This window comes from Mastigoproctus giganteus, chromosome 1 (genome assembly GCF_048544385.1).
Source record: "Mastigoproctus giganteus isolate SK-2022 chromosome 1, ASM4854438v1, whole genome shotgun sequence".
Lineage (NCBI taxonomy): Eukaryota > Metazoa > Arthropoda > Arachnida > Uropygi > Thelyphonidae > Mastigoproctus > Mastigoproctus giganteus.
The window spans coordinates 27946682-27960950 of record NC_143575.1 but is presented as its reverse complement, the minus strand read 5'-3'; the positions used below and the strand labels follow the sequence as shown (position 1 = coordinate 27960950).

Genomic DNA, 14269 nt, shown 5'->3' with positions numbered 1-14269 from the left:
AAGTGAAGCCAGTCGACATCGATGGACAGGGCAGTGTCGAGTCAGTTTGGTGTGACATAAGCATAGGGAAATCAAAATTGAGAGTAGGAGTGTGCTATAGGCCTAATGACTCTGATGAGTATAATAAGATATTGTACAGGGAAATGGAGTGGGCCAGTAAATCAGAGAGTCTTATAATGGGGGATTTTAATTTCCCAGATATTGACTGGAATTTGTGGGTTGGTCACTCACACACTAGCCAGGTTTTTTTTGTGGATTTATTGGATGATTCTTTTCTACATCAGCATGTTCGTGAGACAACAAGAGGGAGCAATACTCTTGATCTGATTATCAGTAGTGATTCTTCATGCATTAAGAATCTGCAGATAAATGAACCACTAGGTGGCAGTGATCACAGTGTGTTGAAGTGGGATTTACTCAAGGAGGTAACTACCATCAGAGGTAAAGGGAAGGGTTTTTGTTTTCGTAAAGGCGACTATGATGGTCTGAGACAGTATTTAAATTCTATACAGTGGAACCAACTGATGTTACCAACAGCAAACTCAAAATGGGAAGCATTCAAGGAACTAATCTTGGAAGCTACCAGGCTTTACATACCAACTAAGAAATATTGTTCAGGGTTTAGGCCTAAATGGTTGTCAGATGAACTAATGAGACATGTGGCAGAGAAGAAAAATGCATGGGATACATACAAATTAATGGGTGACATGGAAGCCTATGATAGATATAAGTTGGTCTGTAACCAAGTCACAAAGAAGATTAGGCAGGCAAAGGCAGACTACGAAAAATCTTTGGCAAAGGATGCAAAGAAAAACAGAAAAGAGTTCTTTACCTATTTAAACTCAAGAAGGAAAGGGATGAATCAGATTGGTCCACTGGATATTGATGGTTCAACAGTTGAGGATCCTGCTCAGGTGGCTAACAATCTAAACGAGTATTTTGCATCTACATTCACGCATGAGGAGTTATTCAGGAAGGAGAATGACGTAGGTAAAGTAAACATTGGCAGTGAGCTAGATGATTTTGTAATAACTGAGAGGAAAGTGGAGGAGAAATTGTTGAGGATGAACATAAAAAAGGCACCTGGAGTGGATGGGATCTATCCAGTTATATTAAAGGAGGCAGCAAAGGAAGTAAGCAAACCCCTAGCCATAATTATGAGAGCTTCGTTGGACTCAGGGGAGGTACTCATAGACTGGAGATGTGCAAATGTAACCCCAATTCACAAAGGAGGATCAAAGGCTGACACAAGTAATTATAGACCTGTTAGTTTAACTTCTGTTCCAGGTAAATTAATGGAGGCACTGGTTAAAGAAGCACTGCAGGATCATCTAGACAAGAATTCAGTTATAGCTCAGACGCAGCATGGTTTTGTTAAGGGCAGGTCTTGCCTGACCAATTTGATTGGATACTATGATGTAGTCACAAAAGAATTGGATGCTGGGAATAACTTTGATATTATATATTTGGATCTTAGAAAGACTTTTGATACTGTTGTACATGGAAGACTGCTGCACAAATTGGAGCAGTGTGGCATTGGAGGCAAATTGCTGCTATGGATAAGGGGATGGTTGAGTGGCAGAAGACAGTGAGTGGTAATCAATGGACACTGCTCAACGTGGACTAATGTTATTAGTGGAGTTCCTCAGGGTTCAGTGTTGGGTCCGTTGTTGTTTTCGGTGTTTATGAATGATATTGATGATGGTATATCAAGTTTAATGTCCAAGTTTGCAGATGATACAAAGGTTGACAGGGTTGTTAAGGACACTACTGACGCTATGCTGCTGCAACAGGATCTGGAAAGGTTGAACAGATGGGCTGAGAGGTGGCAAATGAAGTTTAACATTGACAAATGTAAAGTACTACATATGGGAAACAGTAACCCCAGAGCAACGTATCAACTCTGCGGTACTACACTGACAGTGGTGGAGAATGAAAAGGACCTGGGGGTAATTGTGCAGGCAGATATGAAGTTCTCTGAGCAGTGCAGACGAGCTGCAAGAGTAGCTCATGGTGTTTTGTCAATGATATACAGGAATTTTTCTAGCAGGGATAAGGAGGTGATTATTCCCTTGTATAAGGCAATGGTTAGGCCACATCTTGAGTACTGTATACAGGTCTGGAGGCCTCATTTCAAGAAGGATGTAGAGCTGCTGGAATGGGTACAGAGAAGGGCAACAAGATTAGTGAATGGAACAAAGGGTTGCTCTTACGAAGAAAGGCTTAAATTTTGCAAATTACAGAGTCTGGAGACTAGGCACCGGCGAGGTGATCTGATAGAGATGTATAAGGCTTTGAATGGTTTGAGCATGCTCAATGCCAATGGGATTCTTCATCTTGCTCAGAATAATCAGCTCAGAGGGCATAAATTCAAATTGAGGAAGGACGGATGTCGGATAGATGTGCGGAAATTTGCCTTTGGCCAGCAGGTGGTTGGTTGGTGGAACCGACTTCCATCACTTGTTGTTGAAGTTGATAGCCTAAACAAATTTAAGGCTCAACTGGACAGGTATTTCGAACGAACGGAGCGGTGAAATTAGAGTGGTGTGTGTTTTTTTTTTTTTTTTTTTTGGCTGATGCTGAATAAGCTTGCTTTCTTGCATCATATGCCTCTACTAATGCTAATGAATCCCCCAGGGTTTGGTGCTGTGCCCATTGTTGTTTTGTGTATTTATCAATGATATTGACGAAGGTATATCAGGCTTGATAGGCATCTCCGTAGCCAGGTGGGCAGACGCAGCAGTGTGTAGCACATGCTTCCTGATTAGACCAGGGTTCGAGCCCATGACCACCAAATACGGAGGATGTGGAAAGGTCAGGGAATGACCACCGCATATCCCCGGAGCAATATGGCCTTAGTTGCTAATGCTCCTAAAAGGGGAAAAAAAAAAAAAAAAAACCCAAAACCAATCAGGCTTAATGTCCAAGTTTGCAGATGATACAAAGGTTGGCAGGGTTGTTAACGACAGTAGTTAAGTTTAAAAGTTAGGCAGATGGGCTGAGAAGTGGCAACTGAAGTTTTAACATTGACAAATGCAAAGTACTCCATATGGGTGGCAGTAACCCAAGAGAAACATACCAATTGTGTGGTACTACACTCTGAGAGGTGGAGAATGAAAAAGACCTGGAGGTAATTGTGCAATCAGATGTGAAGTACTCTGAGTAGTGCAGATGGGCTGCCAGAGCAAGTCATGGAGTTTTGTCATTATATATAGGAATTTTGCTAGCAGAGACAAGGAGGTGATTATCCCTTTATATAACGCAATGGTCAGACCACACCTTGCGTACTTGTGAAGGCCTCATTTTAGGAAGGATGTAGAGTTTATAGAACAAGTACAGAGAAGGGCAACAAGATTGGTGAGAGGAACAAAGGGGTGCACTTATGAAGAAAGGATTAAGTAATGCAAGTTGCAGCATCTGGAGACTAGGCACCTGCGAGGTGGTCTGATTGAGGTGTATAAAGCCTTGAATGGTTTGAGCAGGTTCAATGCTGATGGAATACTTCTGCTTGCTCAGACTAAGAACCTGAGGGGGCATAAATTTAAATTGAGAAAAGACAGTTGTAGAATAGGTGTGCAGAAGTTTGCCTTTAGCCAGCGGGTAGTTGATTGTTGGAACAGACTTCCATCTGTTGTTATGGAAGTTGACAGCTTAAATAAATTTAAGGCTGAACTAGACAAACATTTGGAGTGACCAGATGGGTGAAATGGGAAGTTTTTTTTCTTTTCTTTTTTTTTTTTTTTGGAATGATGCTGTATAAGCTTGCTTTCCTGCATCATATGTCTCAAATAATATGAATGCTAATGAAATAAATAATTTAATTTTGTTCAGTTAATACAAAGCTTGGCACAGTTGTTCTGTTGCCCACAAGTGGCATGCATGTAATCACCAGGCTCTGCATATCCTGAAAGATAGCACTTACTTTTATGAATACAAAGCCAGTTTATTATAGCTACAACATAAATACATTCTGAAAAACATCAATTGCAAGTCCACTGCAGTTGCTGGACAGTGTTCAACAAAAGGTTATGACAAAGGGTCAGAGATCCTTTGTTATAAGCTATTTTTGTGCCCCCCCCCCCTTTTTTTTTTTTTTTGAAAAGATCTGAGGTGATATCTTTTTTTGGAGCTTTTGTCTTTAAATTAATTCAAGGTCTGTTTTTAGGAAATTAAACTGAAAATTATACAAACAGGTTGATAGGATGGAACGAAATGAAATGGACATTGCAAAAGCCAACATCCCTTTGTCTATGATACTAAAAAAAAATAATAATTAAAAAAAAACTTCAAGTGTATTACACTTGGAGCAGCAATAAAAAACAGGAAATGAAGTGATGGTGCAAAACATGAGCTTGAAACAGAACATCAACTTTATAAGTGGCACCAATAAATGTGTGTATCTAATTTGCCAGTAAAAAAAAAAAAAAAAAAAAGTAAAGTGCAGCTATTATCAACCCACTGCAGGATGGAAGCCTCCTCAACAATTCATGCTGAGGGAATTGGACCATAATCTGCCACGCTGGTCCAGTGCAGGTTGGCAGATCGACCGTATTCAGCAGTCAGGGGCTTGAACCCCGGTCTACTCAGAGCGTGTGCTACTGCACATGCTGTTTGAGTAGACCGGCGTTCAAGCTCCCGCTCCTGACCACTCGGCTACAGTATCAGGTCCAATTGTGCAAGAAAAAGCTGATTATCTAGATCAACAATGTGGAATTAGTGATTTCAACTGGTTCCAAAGATTTACTTAGGCTTGCAAAATGTTTGTGGCAAGTCTGGATCAGTTGACAGATAGAGGGCCACAGACTGGTTGTGCTCTGTGCAGTCCATCTTGAAAAATATAAGGCAAAGGATATTTTTAATTTTGATGAGATTGGTGTATTTTATAATTTTCTGCCAAATTAAACAGTTGCTGTTCAAGGAGAGTATTTAAACGGTGGAAAATTAAGTAAACAAATAATTTTTATTCTGTTATGATGCAGTGCAGATGGCAGTATAAAACTGCTTCAATTTGTGGTTCCTAAATTTTCCAAGCCAAGGTGTTTTAAATGAGTTTACCAACTGCCATGTACTTGAGGTTAGTTGAAGTGCTTGGGTCATGGGGTTAAAAATTTTCAGTTTTGGGTATTGAGAATGGACAGAAGAATGGCTTCAGAAAAAAATGGAGCATTTGGATGATTTTAGATTGCCTCAGCAAAATGTGCTGTGCAACACATAAGTTGATGAAGATATGGCTGTTGTTTCTACTTCCCAGTACCACCAATTAAATAGCTACTGGATCAAAGCATTATTTATAATCTTAAGAGAGCATATAAGAGCTTGCTTGATAAGGTACTTGATCGGCAACATAGAAGCTGGCAACAATTTGCAGCCAAAGTGGATTGTCTTGGATGCTATCCAAAAAATATTGTTATTTATTGGTTGGGACAATATTGCATCAAGTGTAATTATCAGAGAAAATAATCAAAAAACACTGTGTAGAAAACTAATGTGATGGCAGTGTGGAGGATTGTGGGACTTTGAAGGAGTATATAGATTTTGTTGGTGGATTTGAAGGGTTTGTTAGGGTGAATGATAAAGTTGCTGTTACAGCAAGGCCAAGATGAGAAGCAATGCTGAGTACCAAGCAAAACAATGAGGTTTTTGTTACCAATGATGAAAGTAAAAAAAGCACACACTCATCTTTCTAAAAAAGATGTCTAAATGCATTGAATATAATAGAGAATGTTTTGATCTGTAGTAATGTTGATAAAGAAAGAACTGTTTCATTATAATGTCTGTGTTGTAGTTAAGAATGCATATAAGACAAAGTGTGCAAATGAAATTAGATTCTTTCTTTAAATTATATTAATTTAGTTTAAAGAGTTAATTGGTTTGTATGTTTCCTTTAATATTAAGACTAATTCTTCTTTGACTACTTTGTGGTGCTAATTACAAATTTTCGTGTACTATTTTTGTTATTATAAAACATGAGAATTTAGATCCCTTGAACTTTGCATTAATGAGATTCTTCAAATAAACATTCTTATAAATTGTAAAAAATATGGATTCAAATTCTATTATAGAAACATTTGAGTGTAGTGTATCATTTCCTCTTAGCAAAGTTAGTAAATTAGAAAAGTTTTTATCAGTGTAGTCTCCTGCTTCCCCCACCAAAACACTGTGCAAAAGTTGGGTACACTTTCTGCCTTGGAGGGAACAGAAAATGTACCAAACTTTATTCAGAATTTATTTGTCCTTTCAAGGATATCTTAATGGCTGTACACTGTTGCTCTGTCTTAGATAGCCATCTATGATAGTGCAGAGGTCATGGTACCAGTTATAGTTAAACTGCTTGAAATGTATAGCAAAAACAAAACATATTCAACAATAAAATATTGTAGAAATTGAGTTCCTCTCTAAAACCTACTAGAAAATTATTGAAGATACAGTTTATCCTATCTACAATTCAGTTGCAGCCAAAGTGAAATGTCTTGGAGCCAAAATATTGTTTGATATAATCACTTGATTTTGGAAAGGTCTAGGACAACTATTTCATAGTAAACTGATTACTTAGACTATTCCTTTAGCCAAGAGGTACATTTTTAATGGCCTTTTTGGCATTGAAAATTATACATTGAACATCATACATTGGGTCATCAAGAAAAGGCAACAATTTTGAATGCCTATTATTTCTTGATGTGTTGGGCAGTCAGTGGCAAGTTTAGTGCGATTAAACATGTAAGAGATAAGTCTCTTCACATTAGTAATGTGCTCCAGCAGGAAAATCCTCTAAGCAAAATGGAGTAACTATTGAGTGGTGTGTTTTATGTGTGACAAGGTTTTATCAAATTGGCAGTTTTGCTAGATTATAGTGTGCATTTAAAGTGAGATTTGATTGTAGACCAAGGTCTAGAAAGATCAACAATTTTGAGTTTAGTAAAGAAGTTTGGACAGTCTTGTTTCTCTGATAGACAATAAGGAGTGTTGACAGAAAGAGGTTTGGGCAGATACCTGAAATATTGCTTGTGTACAGGAAATGATTATTAATGACCCAAGGAAATCTTTGAAATAATTGTAACAGCTGTGTCCAAAACAAAACAGTTGAAGCATTGTTCAAAGGACTTGAAACTGTTTCCTTATTAAATACATGATGACATGATCATCTCTAATTTGTACTCTTGGTGATTTTATTGAATGGTCTTGGACCACCATGTATCCCCAATCTGAATCAATACGATTATTTTCTGTGGGGATTCACGAAGGACAATTTTTACAGGAATAATCTACATGCTATTGATGCACCTCCGTAGCCAGGTGGGAAGGAGCAGCAGTGCGTATCACACGTTTCTTGATTAGACTGGGGTTCATGCCCGTCACCACCAAATACGGAGGATGTGGAAAGGTCAGGGAATGACCACCGCATATCCCGGAGCAATATGGCCTTAGTCGCTAATGCTCCTAAAAACCAAATAACAAACAAAACATGCTATTGATGAAAGAAAAGGCAAAAACACAGCTGCTGTGGATGGCACCTCAGAGGAGAGACATTGACTGCAACTAAGATGAATTTCAGTTGATGTATGTGAATGGTTTTGAATGCATAGATCACACACTGAAAATGTTTTAGCTTAAATAATAAACTCCCACGTCAGTCCTTGTTTAATGATGCCAAACTCGCTCATTTCAGTGCAATACACATTTTTTTTAAGAATTATTAATATGTATAATTAACCACTCTTATACCATGCGGAGTTATTAATATATATTTTATTTAAGCATAGCCTAAATAAAATGTATATTAATAACTCCACATGGTGTATATATAGCCTAAACTAATGTATACAATTGTGTAATGTTTCAGGTATCTTGCTGATACCCATCATCAGACCGTGCTGTTTGAGAAATAGAGATAAAAATTAAAAAGGTGAAGGTTACTAATTAGATTTACATTGAGCAGTTCTAAATTACAGTCACAATTTTTAACAAAGGATCAGTTATAAGATGTATTAACAATTGATAATTTCTAATTTTAAATAATGCCAGTGAGTAGACAAATAATTCTAAGCTTATAGTTACAATATAAAGGAGCAATTCTATGTTACCATTACACAATTATATGAGCAGAACTGGTTACTCTGAGCAATGTTTAAGCTACTTTACTGTTAGCCTATTTTATAAGATAAATTAAAACAATTCTTACCTACTGACCACCCTCAGACCTGAAGAGAATGGGAAAGAGGCTCAGTCAGCAGTGCCTTTTAGAGGCCAGGGATTCTTATAATTAGCCAGTAGGAATAGCGTTAGGTTATCCTAGATCCAGGGAGCTTGAAAGCTGACCTCCTGCCCTTGTTCCAGGTTGCTGTTGACCTTTGATCATCTGTTATGGTGTGCGGGCTGGTTCTGAAAGGGGTTGTATGCGATCTGTACCTCTGCATGTTTTGTTTCTTTTTCTTTCCTGTGTCCTTCCTTATTTCTTCACTTATTTTCTCATTAAAGAGATGAAAATACTGTGGGTTGAACTCAACCCCCTGTTTTCTATTGATTCTTCAAGATCCAAGTAATTTGATAAGAAATGCTTTGAATTTTCTTCTGTTGTACTATCTGTGGAAATAATACTTGTGTTATGGAAGTTCCAGGTGTCACCAAATTGGAAGATGTGGAGAGCTGTATCAGACTGATTGATTGATTCTGTCATACTCTACATCTTTTTTGTGCTCTTTTATTCTACATTGTTGGTGTCTGTAGGATTCCCCTATATATACTTCCACATCCACAATCTTTATAGATGGACCTCTAGGATTGTCAGGGTTGTTGGACTTTGTTTTATGGAGGCTGAACTTTTGTAAAAGGTGAATATACCAAATTCCTTGGCTTCTTTTGCTATTCTGGTGCTAATTAATGGTATGTATGGTATACATATAGAGGTACCTCTTCTGTCGATGTTAGGTTGGGGTCGTGTGAAGGACTTGAAGGTGTCTATGATGGCTTTTTTGATGATGTGCATTGGATATCAGTTCTTTATGGCAAGCCTAGTTATTGTTTATAGTTCATGTTGTATGTTATCTTCTTTGAAAATTCTGTAGGCTCTTCTGATGAAGGACTTTAGAATGCCTATTTTAGTGGAGAAAGGATGGCAGGATTTATAGTTTAGTATGATGCCAGTATCTGTGGGTTTTCTGAAAACTAAAAGAAAGTAGTTTGGATTTTCTTGAAAAAAGCATGTCCAGGAAAGGAAGTTGGCCATTGTCCTCAATTTCCATTTTGAAATTGATTTTTTGGTGATGATTGTTGAGAGCTTTTTGGTGACACATTTTTGTTGGTGACCTTGTAGAATGTCTATAGAATTTCTTGTGTTAAAGCATACATTGGATTTTACTATAAAGTTAAATGGTTAATTATTATATTGCAGAGAGAAATTAAGCATTTCTCTTTACGAAAATATTGGATAAAATTATTTGTTTATTGATTCTAAGTAATAATTAAAAAAAGAAGCACATTTAATTCAAGTCTAAACAATTATAGAAATGTTTAAAACCCACTTTGGGATTAATATTGTGTCTAAGTTGAAATTATATCCATCCAAAATTTATTCTATCCATCTTGTTGTGAAGTTACAAATTTTATTTTCTGAATGCAGATCCTTCAACTGAAAGGACCACAAAGTTTAAAAGGGAGCTTCAAATATGCTTGGCTCCATACCATGCAACTTACAAAGATCTTATCAAGCAAAAGCAAACAAACCCACATTACTGAATTTTTAAAGAGAGTAGACTATACATGAAATCTAGATGCTGCAAAATAAAGTTCAAAAGGTGAAGATATTCAGCAACAGAAAACGTTCTCATTTGATTGTGCTTAGCAGCAATGAGGAGGAAGAAAATTAAATGAAAGTACATTATCTGGCGTATATGTATCACAGTTTTTAAGACATTGGTTCAGTTATTAATATTTTTAATAAAAATGAAATTTGTGATAGTTATAAAAAAATTGTATTTTTGTTAGCTTTTGGAACGTAACCCCCTTCTCCCCTTTTTGTACTGATTCTTAGTCCTGTATATCATATATTCTCACTACACAGGATTTTATATGAACCTAATTACCATGTTATACGAGGGTTACCTGTATATAAAGCAATAATAATGAAAGAAACGTAGGGATGGGAATTAAAGAAACTTATTAGGAATGGGGATGTCAGAAGTGTGTCAAATTCTAACAGGAAACTCAATTTTGTGATAACTGACAGGAAAGTGGGAGAGAGATTCTTTAAGCTAAAGGCAAAAAAGGCACCTGGGGTTGGATTGGATCTATCCAGTTATATTAAAAGAGGCACAAAAGAGGTAAGGAAACTTTTAGCCATGATTATAAGGGCTTCCTTGTCAGTGCAGTTTTTTTTAAGAGTAGTAAACTTGCTTTTTGTCCAAATGGTAGTTGAGTATTCTGGTCTCTTGTCAAAGCTATTGGCTACAACTTTTGCCCACCTCTACTCTCACTTCTCTTAAAGCCATATGGTTCTGTTGCCAACTCAGCTAAAGATAAAGCCAACCTGCCAGCATTCTACTTTTCTTCTGTTATATTGATGATCTTGTTAAACAACCTCCTACCATTCCTAGTACACTCCATTCAATGCCTGCCCTGGTCTTCCATTAAGGATGTTAGAAGAATTTTGAAGTCTTGATGCCAAGAAAGCCAGATCATGAAGTTATTTCTCCACATGTTCTCAAAGCCTGTGTTCCCAATCTTACTTCTGTTCTGTGTTGTCTTTTTACACTTTCTTATTCAACTGGTATTTCCTCCCCCCACTTAGAAATTTGCCCATGTTTAGAGAAATCGATTGACTGCCAACTTTTAAACTATCTTGAAACCATCCATCTGATCAATGATTGCCAGTATGGATTCTATCAGTGTTGATCCACTGGTGATGTACTGGCTTGTTATCCCTCTATGGAGAAATTCACTGGAAAAGTTTAGTAAAACTTAAGCAGTTGCTCTTGACATTTGAAAGACTTTTGATCATATTTGGCATAAAGGTTTTCTAAATAAGCTTCCACCTTATGGTTTTCCAACTGCAAACTGTTTTTGTAATTGAGTATCCAGTTTTTTCTCTGACCACTCGCTGCATGTGATGGTAGTTGCTTTTTTTTTTACTAACTTCTCCACTAATTCTGGTGTTCCCAAGATTCAGTTCCTTTTCCCACTATTTCCCTCTTGTATAATAGTGACCTCCCATTGACTGGAAATCCTATGCATAGTTTTGCTGCTGACAGCATATTGCATTCCACTTTCAGTTTAAGAAGCATTGCCCTGCACCAAACAGCTTTAGCTTCTTGAATATCCACTACCAATTCATTAAATGCCGATCTCCAGGTAATTCACCAGTGGGGCAAAGATAACTTAGTTATTTCAATCCTTCTAAAACTCAGTCCTGTCTTATACTGTATTTTGCAAAAATGATTCTTCTTTCTAATCTCTCTTGGCATATAAGCACATCGCAAATATTGCTTCCTCTGCAACTGAAAAACTGGGTTTTCTCTTTTGCTCTCAGGTTGGCTTTTCTAATATCATCATCAGCCATTTTCAATCCACTGCAGGATGAAGTCCTCTCCAGCAACTTTCCAGTTCTTTCTGTTTTGAGCACTGGCCATCCATTTACTACCCACAAACTCATGAATTTCATCTATCCATCTCTGCCTTTGTCTTCCAAGTTTTCTTCTAGCTCCTCTTGGATACCATTCTGTTATTTTCTTAGTCCATCTGTCATCATGTCTTCGAGCTATGTGTCCTGCCCAAGACCATTCTAGTTCTTTAGTTTTGATAAGAATGTCCTTTAGTTGAGTTTGCTGCCTAATCCATGTGTTTCTCTTCTTATCTAACAGTCTGATTCCCAATATAATTCGTTCCATTCTTTGCTGTGTAGTTCTCAGCTTCTCTTCCATTTTTTTGGTGAGTGCCCAAGTTTCACTTTCATAAGTTATGGTGGGGAGTATACATTGGTTCATTATTTTACGTTTCAGACAAACTGGGATATTGCTCTTCAGTATGTGACTATATTTCCTGAATGCTATCCATCCAAAATTTATTCTTCTCTTGACTTCCAGCCATTTATCATTATTCCAGCTAATAACTTGTCCCAGATAAGTATATGACTCCATCTTTTCAATTACTGCTCCTTCAATCATTATTTCCCTTTCTGTGGCATACTTGTTCATCATTACTTTTGTTTTAGCCATATTCATCTTTAGTCCAAAATCCTTACTAACTGTGCATAACTGATTAAGATTTTCCTCTAATTCTTTAGGATCATGGCTTATGACCACAATGTCATCTGCAAATCGTAAATTTTCTAATAAACAGCTACCAACTCTGTACAAATCTGCTCTACTGTGTAATACTGTGTGCACATCTGGGGTGGTGCCTTCCATCATCTCTCTGAGGCTTTCAAGATGCCATTCAAAAGAGGGCAGTTAGGTTAATTAATAACCTATCTCTTACAAAGTTCCACTCTCTGTCTCATAGGCATTCTGTTTCTGCTGCATGCGGCATTCTGTTTCTGCCGCATGCTTTTTCTATGGGCACTTTTTCTGAATTGTCTTCTGTAATTCCCCCTCTCTCATCCAAGCCAGTCCGAACACATGCTGCAATACTAGTCAGCATCCTTTTACTCTTCAACTTCAAACTCGCAGTACCAACTTTTCTTTTTTCTTTTTTATTCTTTCGACTTCTGTTTTCCTGGAACAACCTCCCTTCATACATATTTCCTGAAAATTACAATTTATAGAAATTCAAAGTCTAATGCCAACAAGTATTTTCTTTCATCTTCTCTAACTTCAACCCACGAACGGTACTAAATACTATAAGTTCTAATACCTTTCGTGTTTGGGGCTTTCATTTAAAAAAAAAAAAAAATCTCTGGATTCAAGGAGGTCCCTATGGACTGGTAATGTGCAATGAATTGTCAAATCTTGCATTAATTTTCATGCAGAATTTTATGAATCATATCCTTATTCATATCTACCTCATCAGCCATCGTTCTGAGGTTCAAACGATTATTTCTTGCCCAAATTTCCTGAACTTGAGCTGCTCTGTCCTCATTTCTAGTGATGAACCAAGAAGCTTTCATTCTGCTTCTTGGGTCATTGCAGACATCCTCACATCCATCTTTGAACCACTTATATCATTCAAACACATTGGTATGACAATGTTTCATCAACTTAAACAGTTTTTGACATTTCCTACACTTGTCTTGCAGATTTCCCAGTTTAAAGCAAAATTTGATATTGGTTAGTTGCTCCATTGCAAAATCGTGATATGGAACCTTAATGCTACTAACGAAACTGATTGTTACTTGTAGCCTGTCAGCCTACTGGACAATCATGTACCACTATCTGTTGGAGGAAGTTTGAACTAAAACATGCCACTTCCATTTATTTTCATACTTATTGAACATGGCCACAACAGCACCTTTCTGGTAACTTTATTGCCACATGTTGTATGTTAAAGAGAAATTTATCTGTGAGTGTATCTATTCAAAGATACCAAATGATTGATTAACTACTAAAACCAAATTTAGAGATATTTCAGACATGGCTAAGTTATGTGCAGAAAATAAAAATATATAAAATCATTGGCATATGGCAAATTGGAATTAGTATTGTTGCAAAGAGGATCAACAAAAGGGAGAATACTGACATTAGTGATTTTAACAAGCACTTGATTGTTCACACAGAAGTGCAGTTGCCTGTCCGATAAAAATATTGGTAAAAAATAGTAAAATAACACCAGAAATGTTATGGTGCCATAATATAAAATTTAATAAACAAATCCATTATAGTAAGTTAAAATCAAGTCCATCAGTACGTCTGGATCGAGAGTAACAAAGGTAGTTGCTGTATCAAAAAATGTCACACAAAAATTTAAACCGATATTCTAATATTGTTTACATTTCAGCAGTTAAAATATTCAGGTAACTGTTGAATCTTTTTTAAAGACTATAAAGGGTATGTCTAGGTGAAACCAGAAAATCTACCCTTTAAATTTTTGTATATTTAGTTAGTTTTAATAGTGGGAAGGTAGAACCATTTGATTAACAGAACTACCTTAAAATGTGTTTGGTGGTCATGCAGAATCATCTGCACAATATTACCATCTCTGTACATTTTCACTCTATTTGGCTTTTTGAATTTTTTTAATAAACTGTGGTGTAAAATTACTTTGGAAAGTGCTTTGGGTTTAGAGGACCAACAGTGACTGAAAATTCTTTTAATTTTAGGTACAATTTTAATAAAAAAATAAG

The 14269-nt window shown here is 36.7% G+C and overlaps 1 protein-coding gene across 11 annotated transcripts in view; it reads left to right on the top strand.

The window, feature by feature from the left end:
- LOC150090662 (MAGUK scaffold protein DLG1-like) overlaps positions 1 to 14269 on the top strand; it is an 800778-nt gene that overhangs the window by 66746 nt on the left and 719763 nt on the right. The window lies entirely within an intron of this gene.